The sequence below is a fragment of the Lissotriton vulgaris genome, chromosome 4_1 (assembly GCF_964263255.1).
Source record: "Lissotriton vulgaris chromosome 4_1, aLisVul1.2, whole genome shotgun sequence".
Lineage (NCBI taxonomy): Eukaryota > Metazoa > Chordata > Amphibia > Caudata > Salamandridae > Lissotriton > Lissotriton vulgaris.
Genome location: NC_141691.1, coordinates 574,644,676 through 574,658,833, shown reverse-complemented (window position 1 = coordinate 574,658,833; position 14,158 = coordinate 574,644,676). Strand labels below are relative to the sequence as shown.

At 42.1% G+C, this 14,158-nt stretch overlaps 1 long non-coding RNA gene across 1 annotated transcript; it reads left to right on the top strand.

The window, feature by feature from the left end:
- The first annotated feature begins 579 nt into the window (after positions 1-579).
- LOC147722276 (uncharacterized) lies at positions 580-13,943 on the top strand. Its single transcript, XR_015310019.1, has 3 exons — positions 580-624; positions 798-847; positions 13,644-13,943. It is a non-coding gene; the product is annotated as an uncharacterized LOC147722276 (long non-coding RNA).
- Positions 13,944-14,158: the final 215 nt, after the last annotated feature.

Sequence of the window (14,158 nt, the reverse complement as noted above, 5' to 3'; positions counted from 1 at the left end):
GCCATGCTCGAACCGGGACATGAACTCTAAAAATGGGGTTACATTAGTATTAGAGGTGACCCTAGATGCCACGGAGGTTCCATTGTTATGCTTGTCCTGCCAAAAATTTAATAATGTAGCCATGTTTGATTCGGGGCATGGACTCTAAATCATGCAGTAACGTTATTACAAAGGGTGACCCGAGAGGCCATTTGTCCTCCCAGTTAAGATCTGAGAGCACCTATTAAAGATGCCCGTTGGGAATTAGGTAATAGAAGGTCTCCCTTACTGGTGTCTGTATATGGGCCATAAATAAGTGGGCACGCGAAACATGATTTACAGAAACAAGAATGACAGGGGTACCATTCCGGTATTTTAGTCAGAATGGTTTTTCTATGTGAAATGTTCTGTGCATTCCCATTGCTTGTACTTGGTTCTACACACGTGAGATCGCAATAGACTATCACACCCTAGTTTCAACATCTAATGAACCAATAACATGACGTTGTCAATCCTATGTGACCAACACTATATGTGGTGTGACTAAGTGTTTTATGTGTATGTGTTTTTCTCATTTATAGCGCGGTGCTCCACCTACCTGAGCCGCAGCCAGGTGAGGCGTAGCGAGTGCCTCCTACCTATAAGGTAAGCCGGGGTTGGCCTAAATAGGAACCTGAGATGTAAACAATACAACATCAACAGGGATATGTAGTTAACATACCCATATTGTGCTCGAATTATAATGCGTTTCTGGCCTGAAAAAATTATTTTGTGTTTTAAATGTTGTCTTTGCCTGTTGTCTCCATTTTTTCTTCTAGTAAGGAGGACCAATACCTGTCAAGAGACGACTGGTTCATTTGCAAGAAATGTAAAGTAAAATTCTTTCTATATAATATATATTTTTTTAAACTCCAGTTTTGGGGCACAAGCAGTAGTGAGATGTGGTCCTGAAGAAAGCAGCAGTGCACCCAGGTGGGTCCACAGTCTGCAGAAACATGTCGACCGAATTATACCAACAATAGTAGCTATTTGTTTTCCTACTATATCTCAGCACATTTTTTGTGTTGGAAACGTAGGAGATACCCAATAAAGTTGTTCTCTCCTAGTTCTCCAATTTTATATCCCCTCACTTAATTTTTCACACCTTTGTTCTCTCTCATGCACTGCTTTCTCAGTTGTCACGGTTATCTGCCTTACACTGCAAAACACATTAGGGCAACCACCTCTTTTAACATCCAGTGGTTGCAGGATTGCTCTCCTCGGTGTGAGGAGTCCCAAATGATAAGGGCGGAACCGATCGAAAACTGATGGGTACTTTTACAATTGTGGAGGTATCCGGTGGCACTTGATGCACTCTGGTCCTTTATTTTCCTTTTTGGAGCTCCAGGCATTGTTCAACAGTTAATTTTCATAGACCCACAATCACTCATTTGTGTATTCACTTTCCCTACTAACCCTAATGTCTGCATATGGTCTCCGCAGAAATGATTGTCCAGTCTTTTTGAAAGAAATGTAAATAGAAGCTTATTCACACTGACAGTTTTCTATATAAGAGGACTTGTGACAATTTCCAAGCTAACACTGATGTTCTTACCCATATTACAGAATTCAGACAATTGGAAGCCGAAACCACTTGCGTAGAAAGATCCCAAATTACCTTGTATAGAAGGAGTCTGAAGATGAAATTAAGGATGGGCTCAATCATTCTAGTTGTCCTACATTTGTCTCATTATTGAACATGGGTTCCAGAGGAGGAAAGCAGAAAAAGGCAAGAGTGGAAGATGAGCGACAGCCTTATCAATCCAGTATTTTTTCAGAAAAGGCTGTGAGGTAACCATGGAAGTTTCCTCTTATTCTCAAGAAGAACTTCCTTTACTAGTTGAAGAAGTGTTCTTTTGATCTGATTGATTCATAATGCAAAATCTGTTTGTTTGGCTGCAGCAACATCAAAACACTACCCTTCCCACTGCCTCTTACACTCAGCGACAATTGCAAACGATATACCAGGGTAAGGAACTTGAACATTCTATTCAAATCTGACCTTCATCTCCTAGGTCAATTCAGTAGTTAGTTGAAATTCAAAGTGAACTCTCAAACGAAAACAATCCCTGTACTGACCTCCACCAATCAAATAGAGCCATTAAACTCCTTGATCCATTTAAGATTAGATTACTCTATCAGCCTGCCAAGCTACCAAATTTAGAAATTACGAAGACACCAAAAAAGTCTGCTAGAAAATGTCTCAAACTCCAAAGAACATACTACTTGCCTGAATGCAGTCAGTCAGTCAAAAATACTTTATTTGGTTCATAATAAAAACCATAAAAGTATACTAAACATATTATGTCAAGACCAAATTGGATTACAATAAGAAGTGCAAATTGGCAATTTATACAGTACAAATTATCAATGCTAATAAAAAAGAACAATTATCAATATATACAGTGCAAATTGTCATTACTAATGTAGCAGTTCATTAAAACCATTAAAAACATAAAAAAGGAGCAAGTACTCAGTCACAATTCATTTGTTCACCTGTCGCTATAATAAATAATTCCATTTGATTTTCCTTTTTAATCTTACAGCTACAGTCAGAAAGTTGGCTATATTAAAAATCTCCCAAACATTCGGAAGCAACTGCAAGTAAAGAAGGGCTTGTTTAACTTGCGTAAAGCCCTTATCTTTTAAGAGTGGAATGATAAAACGTTTGCGAATGGGGCGAAAATGCTCACAGAAAAAAATAAAGTGCACAGTTTCATTTATAGAGAAGCCGTCACACGAACAGATCCCCCAATCTTTCTCCCTAGTCCACCCTGGGGATTCAGTAAAAAGAAGATGGAATTTATTCACCCTGAATCTCGTCAATAAGAATCAGTGATTTACATTATTTACGATTCTCAGATATGGCTCAATTGATCCTGATGTTTTTAATAATTGATGAGCCCTTACTGTTGGTTTGCCCAGCTCCTTAACCTCTCTGACCGAACTCACAATAAGCTTATGAGTGTCTTTGACCCATTTCACATCCCCCTTCACTAGTTTATTAGGCGAGTTAAACAGTTCTGGACGCCCCAATTTAACAGCTAATTTTTTTACATAACTCAGCCAGGGGATATGCTGGCAACAATCGAGGGCTAGGCAATCTCTGAGTATTTCATGATTCAGCTCCAGTTCAGGGTTCAACCAGGTTGAGATCCATTTCAACAGTGAGGCTATATCTATATGGTCTTCCAAGTACCCCAACCCACACTCCTGGTGAACAATATAACCAGAGGTGGATTGGGGGACGGATAAGATAGATTTTAAAAACGTATCCTCAGCCACCTGGATGGCCTTCACGTTCTTAAACCCCCAAAGGTCCGCTCCATACATAGCTAGTACATTTGGCGTCATATATCTTCAACACAGCTTGCAGTGGTTTAACTCCAAATTTTTGAGCAAAGCCCAAAACAGCCAAAATCGATCTTGCGAAGACGTTCCATTTTGCTGCTATTTGGGGCATCCATGTGCACTTATCATCAAAAATGACGCCTAAGTATGGAAAAGTAGAGGCCCTAGACAAGACATTCCCTTCACAATGCAAGCTTTTTACACTTTTCGGTTTGGTGCCCACAATCATTACATGCGATTTTGAGAAATTGACACAGATCTAACACTTTCATAAAATCAGCGAATGAATTTAACAGACATTGCAACCCTACTGCTGTGCGTGCTAGGAGAGCGGCATAATCCGCATATAATAATGCCGGGATGGACTGCTTGCCTACCCTTGGTATGTCCTTACATGCCTTTGTTAGCACAGTGCCCAAACCGTTAATATATAAGATGAAGAGTAGGGGGGACAGAATGCAGCCCTGCCTAACACCATTAATGATGCAGATCTTTTCTGTGCAATTACCCTTACGGTCGTATCTAACTGTGGCCGATAGATCCCTATGGAGGTCAGCAAGGAAGTACACAATGTTTTTATCCATGCCCAACTGGAGGAGCATCACCTATAGTTTGGACCTATTCACACAATCAAAGGCCGAGGAAAGGTCCATGAAGGCTAAATATAGGGTGCCCCTTTTGGTGATTGTGTACTTCCCAATTAATAGTTGGAGGTTGAGGCTTTGATCAATTGTGCCTCGCCTTTTCCTAAACCCAAATTGCAAACCCGAAAGGGTATTTGTATCAGCCAGCCATTCTGTGAGTTTACCTAAAACCAACTATGTTCCCCCTTGTTTCCCTTTTAAAAAATGGGTACTATGACAGATTCAAACCATGTACCCGGTATGCCTGATGTGCATACCCTATTAAAAACATTAGATAAAACCTTTGACCAGGTCTTGACATCCGATTTAAAAAGGTCGGCTGGAACGCCATCCAGGGGCCATATTGCTTGTCATCTTGCAGATGGCCTCTGCCACCTCTGTCTCTGTCACCGATAAAGTATAGGGATCCTCAAAGGGTAGGGATGTGGCCACCCCCCCCCCCCCACCCAAACCCCCCCCCCCCAGAGTCATCCTCTTCATAGACTGATTTAAAATGGGAGCACCATACCTGTTCCTGTATTCCACAATCTAATTGGCCGTTACAGGGATCATGGAAAAAAGGTTTACTGGCCACTGCCCAGAATTTGGAGCTATTTTTAAGGACATCAGTGGAGGTTAGTTCTTCCCAGGCCTCGTCTCTGATTTCTCGTCTTCTGATTTCCAGGGCGTCTTTATAGACTTTCCTTAGAGACGCCACAACGGGCTTATCCACTGGGCTATGTTTCAGGGCCACCATCAAATTTCGATGAGCTATCGAACAGTTGTGGTTGAACCACCAGCCCTCCCCAGCAAAATCTTTCACCTTGCCCGGGCGTTTAAGGTCATCCAAGATCTGGGAACACATTTTTGGTATATGCCTCTAAAACCTCCTTATCCCCCGCTTGCACATTCATGCAGGTGTGCATCTCAGTTCTGACCTTGGTTAATAGGTTGGTGTGAAAGTCTCCGGGTACTACTCCACACCATCTAATTTTACGGGCCTGGTCCGTCGGACGGATATCTGACTTATCCGTTCTCCTATGACATAGATCCGGTTTGTCGACCAGATCCGTCATGATGAGAGCCACTGGGTTATGGTCACTAAAAGTAGACCAGATAGCTGAGTAACCATGAATCTTGTCACCCAGTGTGGAACTAATGAAAATGTAATCAATAATAGAGAGTGTTCCATTCCCTTTAAAAGTTAGTACATCCTCTTTCCACATACAGGGGAGCATTAGGCCGTTGTCTGCCAATAGGGTTTTGAGGAATTCTCCTTGAGCAGAGTGCTCGAAATGGATATCTCCTTGATCTGTGGGGCCTACGCAATCCATCACCTGACATTTATCTGGACAAACATGAATATTAAAGTCTCCTAAAACAATAATAGAACAGGAGTTTATGTTGGCTTCTCTATAATTTTCATGAAAATGATTAAGCTCAACAAGATGTTCAGTCGTGGTGGCTCTGTAAAAAGAGTTATAGAAATTAATAATCAGAATAGGGCCCGCGATCTTGCAAGCAATTTGCACTGCCAGGCAATGTGGTGACCCAGTGTCCAGTTGGATATGAGTACCTGGGATGCTGGCCGAAACTAATGTTACCAACCCACCCTTTGTATTGTATTGTATTGTATTGTATGGCACATTTATAGAGCGCAACTGTCACCCCACGGGTATCCTGGCGCTGTGATCCTCAATGGCCTGAGCACGATATTATAGTGGCAGCTGTAATTACAATGTCCTTGGGAATTACAATGTTCTTGCCCTCCCCATACTAGAGGCAACAGCTGGAATACAGTGGGTTGTATAACTGTCTAGGCTTAGCAAATTATCAGTATCCCATGTTTCCTGTAACCCAATAATATCAGCCCCACATAGGGATTTTCTCCTAATAGGATCATCTAGTTTGTTTTTAAGGCCTGCAATGTTCCAAGTTGGGAACTTAGGGCCATATGTAGGTAGCCAAATACCGGTCGGTAATGGCCCAAAATCGGTAAAATCGGCCGTTACCGACCGGTATTGAGAAAAAGAGATGTAGGTGAAAAAAAAATACCGATTCCGAAAATATGAATCGGTAAAATACCGATTCTGTATTTTCCGAATACATAATTACCGAATCAGTATTTACCGATACCTTATTTACCGAGTCCTTATTCACCGAATCGGTAAATAAGACATCGGAAAAAATGCCCATCGAGATGTAGGAAAGGTCAAAAATACCGAATTCAATGAAATTCGGTAATTAAGAGTCGGTATTTACCATGGACTGAAAGCAGGTGGTAACCATGTGCAGGCTATAAAAAAGGGCCCAAAATGCATCAGTGTTGCAAAAATGGCGGCACTCGTGGAGGGGGAAGATGGCGGCCGGGTAGGACGCCCGGTCGGAGAGCTCCGCGACTCCAGCTTGAGGACCACGAGAAAACTGCGCTAGACTACACCGCCACCATCAATAAAATGAGTACAGTAAACGGTAGGAATGTAGACCTATCAGAGGTCCAGGCCGAGTAAGAAACATGTATATCAGCATATTTTCCGAGGAGTACGGAACGACGATATAAAAGAAAATGGTTGTTTACCTGGTCCCCGACAGACTCCCGCCACGGAGGGAGTTCGAAATCCCCTACACGCGGAGTGTGAAGAGCGGCACAGCTGATTACACGGGAGTCTGGGCAGCAGCAGGGAGAGCTAGAGCGACCTGCAGGAAGGCTTCCGGGAGGCTCGGCTTTCAGTTCGGGGGCATAAGCAGCAGAGACAAGCCGGAGTTGGTTTCGCTTTCTCACGAGGAGCACAAGAAAGGGAATGCAAGCTGAGAGACCCCAGTGTCGAAGTCAAACAGCGCAACTAGCACAAGGAAGCGTATTGCTGACCCCCTTGTCACCTATTTTGCAAAACTAGGTGCAGCGCTGACAAAAGACCAAACCAACAAGGAAGATTACATTTTATCTCAACACATGAGCGAGATACTGGGAGAGAGAGAGGAGGGTGGTGAAGAAGGGGGGCTCAGAGAAAGTAGAGAAGCAGTGCAGGATAAGGATACTACTACTGGGCACAAGAGCTTGGGGGTTCCAATAACATGAAATAAAAGAGGCGCAGAAGGAAAAAGGGGACCGCTGAACGTAGTATCCAGCTATAGCCTTAGAAACAGAAGCTTTCTTAAACAGGAGCAGTATCCAAAGAACATTACTCCAAGGGAAGTTAATAAAAGAAAAACTAAAAAGACGCCCCAAGAAACCACCAAAAATAACATTGACAGTGGGAAACAAATTGCTGGAGATAAAATTGACTCAGCCTTGAAAAGTAAGCTCAAGATTACCCCCTCTCTGAGAACTTTTTTTAAAGTTCAAAAACAACAGCAGTTACACATGGTGAGGGACAAGGCAAATCAGCTTGAACCATTATCAAAAAGTCCCGAGCTTGTACTAACACAGTTACAAAATAACCAATTCCCCACAATAGCAACTGTTCTTACATTTCAAAACGAGAGCCCTAAAATACTTCAGAAGGCAACAAACATCAACAGAGCAGCGCCTAAGAAGACGGAGGATAAAAGTCATACTCATACGCAGCTCATAGAGAAATCAGTAATTATCCCTGTACCTCAAGACATGGCAGAGGCAGCCACAGCAAAAAGTACTCGGGACCAAAATAACGAAGAAATGGAGAGGGACGAGGAAACCGAGACTGTGGTCGTGCAGAAGACACAAGAAGCTGAAAAAGCAAGTTCTAAAAATCAGACGGATGAGTTTCTGGAGAGAATATGGACTGAGATGAGGGACAAGTTTACCATATCAGAGGCCAAACAAGACAAAATTCAAGAAGTATGCGAGAAGTTGGACTGTAAACTAAATGCACTAGGAGTGAGAGTGACAACTGTGGAAGGAGAAGTAAGCGTCTTGAACAAAAGGGTGGAATGAACCGGAAAGAGTTAAGCACATTAAAACAGGAGGGGAAATATATGAGCGAGAAGCTGGAATCGCTTGAAAATCAAGCCAGGAAAAACAACATACGAATCCTAAATGTGCCAGAGAATGAAGAAGGGACTGACATCAAGAAATTTATTGTAGAACTCCTGGTGGAACATTTTCCCTTTATTGATGCAGAGCAATTAGAGGAAGATATGCAAAGAGTTCATAGAGACCCATTCGGAAAAAATAAAGAAAGGTAAACACCTAGGAAAATACTCATTAACTTTAAAACTTACACATTAAAAGAGAAGATTCTCGGTGAGGCCCTGAAAAAAGGTAACTTCAGTAAAGGCTCATGGTCCTTTAGGATCAGGTCCGACATGTCAAAAGCATCACAAGACAGGCAATGGGAGTTGGGGAAACTCATGCCAGAATTACAATCATTGGGTGCCACAGTACAAATGAAGTTTCCACCCTAGTTAAGATTCATGTGGCGCAATAAAATGAGGAACATTAGAGATCCTGAAGAGGTGAAAAGTCTTCTCAGGCTAATGCGAGATAATATTCGGATGGAAGATCCCACAAGCTAAAATGATCTCAAGATGGAACTAAAAAAAAAGAAATACATAGAATAGGTTGGTGTAGGGCGCGATAAGCAAAAACATCACACACAAGTCAAGTCAAGAGTCAAGGAGCTACAAAGGGGTTAAGATGAAAACCCCAAGAAAAGAAGAAGGAGGCGCCCCCAGGGAGGGTAAGGACAGAGTACAAGAACGAAAAAACAAAAAAAACTCAGAAAACAAAAAATGGGTGGGGAGCAAAATGGGGGAAAAAACTAAAAAAAATAATCCTCAAATATTGGAAAAAATGGAAGGAACGGAAAGTCGAAGCCCCTGCCAAAACATCTGAAATCTGCAACCAAAATGCACTAACAACAAATATGACAGATGGGGGAAATTAGTAAAAGAATTAAAATACTCTGCTGGAACGTAAATGGCATGAGGACAAAAAGCAGGAGGAATAAAATCCTAGAATACCTCAATACAGCTGAAAGCAATATCATTATTTTACAAGAGACGCATCTCCTAAAGGAGGATTGGGATCAGGCAATGAAAAATTTAAGATGGGTCAATATGTACGTCTGTACAAACCAAGGGTGCAACATCAAAGGAGTAGCCATTATCACCAAAAAATCACTAAAAGTAACTATGGAATCCTCGGAAGTCGATAGTAAGGGTAGGTGGGCACTAGCTAGAATAAAAGTGGGAAACACCTCATACACAATAGCAGGCTACTACGGCCCTAATCTTGATGACCCCGAGCCCCTTCAAAATGTATACACACACCTGTTATTAGCCACTACCCCGGTAATCCTGGGAGGAGACTTCAACCTCATATTAGATGCTAGAGTAGACAGGTCCCCCCAGGAAGGCAACCAAATTTACCGAAAATGAGGGAGTGGATTGTAATATATAGAAGGGACTTAGATCTGATAGATGTATGGAGGGAAAAAGGAGACAAGAGCCAGCCTTACAAACTACATAACAAAAAGCTAGGACACAGGTCAAGAATAGACTACTTCTTGATAGATAGAAGCCTACTGGAAAGTGTAACAAACTTAATCCACATACCAGCCCACCTATCAGACCATTCCGCTGTACAGCTAACTGTTCAAATAAATACAGCCCAAACGCAAAAGATATTTACAGTTGAAAGGGCTATGTTATTAGACCAGCAAATCGTACAGGAACTTAAAGCAGAAACAGAAAACATTTTTGAAAACAATAAAATAGGTACAACAAAACAGGTTACCTGGGATACTTATAAGGCCGTGATAAGGGGCAAGCTACTTAGCCTAGGAACATATAAATCTAAGAAAATGAGGCAAGAGATAACAGATCTGGAAAAAAGTATAAACACCCTAGATACCCAAATATTAGCGGAAAGAGAACTAGATAAGAAAGAAAACCTACAAAAGGACAGACAAAAACAGAAAGACTCCCTAAGCGATATTCTTGAGGATAGAGTACGAATAAAATGGTAAGCAAGCAAGCTGGCAAATCACAAGTATGGAGAAGGCTGCGGAAAATGGCTTGCATGGAAGTTAAAGACCGACATGGCAAGAAATAAAGTAAGGGGCCTAAAGCAACATGATCAACCAAGTTTGACCACAGAGGAAGAGGCAATCAGAAGAGAATTTGCAACTTTTTTCTCTGAACTATACACCGAAGACATCAGCCCATCTGAGGAACAGATAGAAGATTACTTAGGAGACATGTCGTTTTTAGCCTTAACTGAAGATGAGAAAGGGGAGTTAAATAAAGAAATCACAATCACCGAGGTAAAGAATGTAATAAGAACCCTGAAGAAAGAAAAAGCCGCAGGTCCAGACGCTTTGCCAAATGAGCTTTACATGACTTTAATGGAAACTCTATCCCCATATATAACGGAGTTGGTAAATCTGTCTTTCAAACAACATGACAAGCTGCCTGATTCTTGGAACGACGCGGTAATAACTATCATCTTAAAACCAGGGAAAGACCCTACAAAATGCGAATCCTACCGCCCGATATCTCTGCTCAACGCAGACTATAAAATATTTACAAAGATAATGGCAGCTAGACTGGGAAGACTCATGCCCCAGTTTATACACCTAGACCAGAAAGGCTTTACAAAAGGAAGACAACTACACAAACTTACACACTAACTTCTGAGTGCCATAGATATTGCCATACTAAAGAAGATCCCTCTTACGATACTGACTGTCGATGCCGCTAAGGCATTTGACAGAGTAAACTGGGCATTTCTGAATAAAATAATGACCAAAAATAATCTAGGTAACTCCTTTTTACATGCCGTAGGGGAAATTTAGAAAACTCCAAGATCCAAAATTCTGGTTAATGGCAATCTTACAAATGACATCAGAATAGAAAGAGGCACCAGACAGGGATGCCCCCTTTCTCCCCTGCTTTTTAATCTATACATCGAGCCATTAGCAAACAAACTTAGAAACAACAAGGAAATAACCCCTTTAAACATCAGGGATGGGAAAAAAAGATTGCACTTTACGCAGATGACCTGATGCTATTCACAGATAACTATGCCAGCTCTAAGCTAGACATACAAAACATCTTAAGCAACTTTGGAGAGGTCTCATGATATTTAGTTAACCACACCAAAACAGAAATCATGACATGGAACACACACTTCAATAGCCCAAACGTCAGGCAAGGGATAAAATATCTGGGTATTTTAGTGAGTCAGGACCTAGACAAAATTCCACAGAATAATCTAAACAGAGTGGCACGTGAGGTAAGGAAACTACTCAAAGTGTGGTCTAGCCTACCCTTAAGCTTTATAGGGAGGTCTAACATCATAAAAATGACTGTGCTACCTAAATATACATACCTCTTTAACACCATTCTGCTAGAATTTAAAAAAGCCGCACTAAAAAAAATTGCAGGGGGAAATCACTAGCTTCATATGGGCCTCTAAAGGAACAAGAATATCATGGAAAAAACTCAGGAGGAAAAAAGAGAACGGAGGGATAGCAAGCCCAGACCTGGCGGAATATCACAGGGCATTTCACTTTAAAAATATGCGAACTCTTTTAAAAATTCATCAATATTACCCGGAACACTTACAGGCAATGACAGAAGTTGAGGATCATTTTCTTTTCAAGTTTGGACACCAAAAGTACTTCAAAAAAATCAAACTAAAGATACTAAAGGAGGCAGCCAAATTATGGCTCCAAATTAGAACAATCCTGAATATTCCCTATTACAGCTCAATGGCACCGGTATGAGCCTCACCAGGAACCCCAGATTGCTTAAAAGACGCTATGGCTAACCCTCTGAAACAAGCTGACATTAAACACTGGGGCCAACTTCTAAACGGATCAACACTAATCTCCTAGGAAGAACTATACACGATTTCCAACGGGACAGTCTCCAAATTTAAGTTCTATCAACTAAACAGTTGGGCAAAAACAATTCCGGCATACGACAAAGACAGTAAAAATCTTGAAAAAGAAAGGATAAACTTTTTACCCGTAAATAAGGAAATTGCAAAGTGGTACTGGACCTTTATAATAGCAGGAGACGAAAGTATTCAGACTGAAGATCAAATCTGGGGGAGAGACCTGCCTATGGTAGACCTAGGCAGAATATGGGAAGAGTCTCTAAAGAAATATTGGTAAACACTAAAATCAGCAGCCTTGAAAAGAAATCACCTTTACACACTACACAGGGCACACTGGACACCGAAAAGACTATCAAAATTTAAAAATGCAGGAGTGAAAAAGTGCCCTAAATGTGGAGAAGAGAGAGCAGACGATGTCCACATGTTCTGGAATTGCCCATCCATGGAAAAGTTCTGGGAAGAAGTTGGTAAGACTCTAAGCTCGATTTTCCAAAGACAACTAAACGTAAGTACAAGTCTTATTCTCTTTGGGATTGGTAACACAGCAGAAGGGCATACATTAACAGTAAATGAAGCAAATCTACTCTTCTAATTAATGGTGATAGCAAGGAGGGAGATTTGTATTAAGTGGATTGGACCATCGCCTCCAACACATGGAGAGTGGATGAATTCAGCCTTCAAGATAAACAGACTAGATAGAAGAGGGAAAGCTAGCAAGAGATATAAATACTGGGAAACCATGGAAAACCACCTGACCTCCGATGTAAGGGCAGAACATATGGTCCTATGATTAATGCGAAAGCATCATCTGGTTGATGAGTACAATACTCACAGAGTAGCCAAGGTGGCTAGCTCCCCTCCTCCCGACAGCAGAAATGTTAATATGTAAATGGCTTAAAGGGACTCCTCTGATACAGTGAAATAAGGGAAACTCCCCAAATAAAAGAGACCAAGGGGCAGTGACGGTACCAAAGTTCAGAGGCAGAGACCTGAATTTCCATACACATAGAATTTTCGCAATATGAGGACAAAAAAAATATTATTATTTTTTTTTTTAAATGGCAGCACTCTATGTGATAGCGAGGAGGCGAAGGCTACAGGCTGCAGGTCTGAGGGTGTGGTTAAGGGAGGAGCAGGTGTACAGGCAGAGGATCACTCTGTTCCAATTGACTGAGCTTGAGATACAGGCTGCACCCCAGAACCATCATGGACCTAATAAGGGACCTCCACCCATACCTGGATCACCCAACAACCAGGGCCCACGCCATCCCACCCCATGTCCAGGTGCTATGTAGCTTACACCTGCTGGCCTCTGGGAGCTACCAGAGTGTGATAGCTGCAGTAGGAGGTGTATCCCAGAGCTGTCTGTCGCGATTTTTCAGGAAGTTCCTAGATGCCATGACGCAGAGAATGGGACATTACATCCAGTTCCCTGACACACCTGCGGAACTTGCAAAAACAAAAACTGACTTTTATGGACTGGCACACTTCCCGCACGTGATAGGCTGCATAGATGGCACCCACATTCCCCTATGCCCACCTGCAGCCACAGAACACATATACAGAAACCGTAAGTCTACGCACTCCATCAATGTGCAGGTAATATGCAATCCAGGCAACATCATCACCGACATAGTGGCCAAATTTCCTGGAAGCACGCACGACTCCTACATTTTCCAGAACAGCGGAATATTCACACGGCTAGTTGCTGGAGATTTTGGAGATGGATATCTGCTAGGAAAATAAGTGTAATACACCCTGCAATGAATGGCAGCTGCATGTACAATGTGAGTGTAACTCATGTACCTCTCATTCCCTCCCAGGTGATAGTGCATATGCCCTGCGTTCCTTTGTGCTCACACTGTACCTCAACCCAACCAACAGAGACGAAAGGTGATACAATGTGGCACACAGGTCTACTCGCAATGTAGTGGAGCGAACATTTGGACTCCTCAAGAGCAGGTTCCGCTGCCTCCACAAGAGTGGAGGTGCCCGACAGTACACCCCCATCCTGTGTTGCAAGATAATAGTGACCTGTGCCATATTGCACAATCTTGCCACCAAGGAAGGCACAGAGGTGACACATCACGAGAACATCGATGATGACCAAGAACATGCAGAGCCACAGGCAACAGGACCAGCAGCACTAGATGGTAGATTGAGATGGACAGAAATTACACGACGATATTTCTAGGTAATGAATGACACATAGACAGGTGTAGTGTCTGACAAGTGTAGTTTAATATTCACTACATCATCATTGTCACATCGGAAAAGGCTTCATACATCAAAGTCAATGTCTCTGGCTGCCCCTGCTCAGTTGCCGTCACTGTGTGCA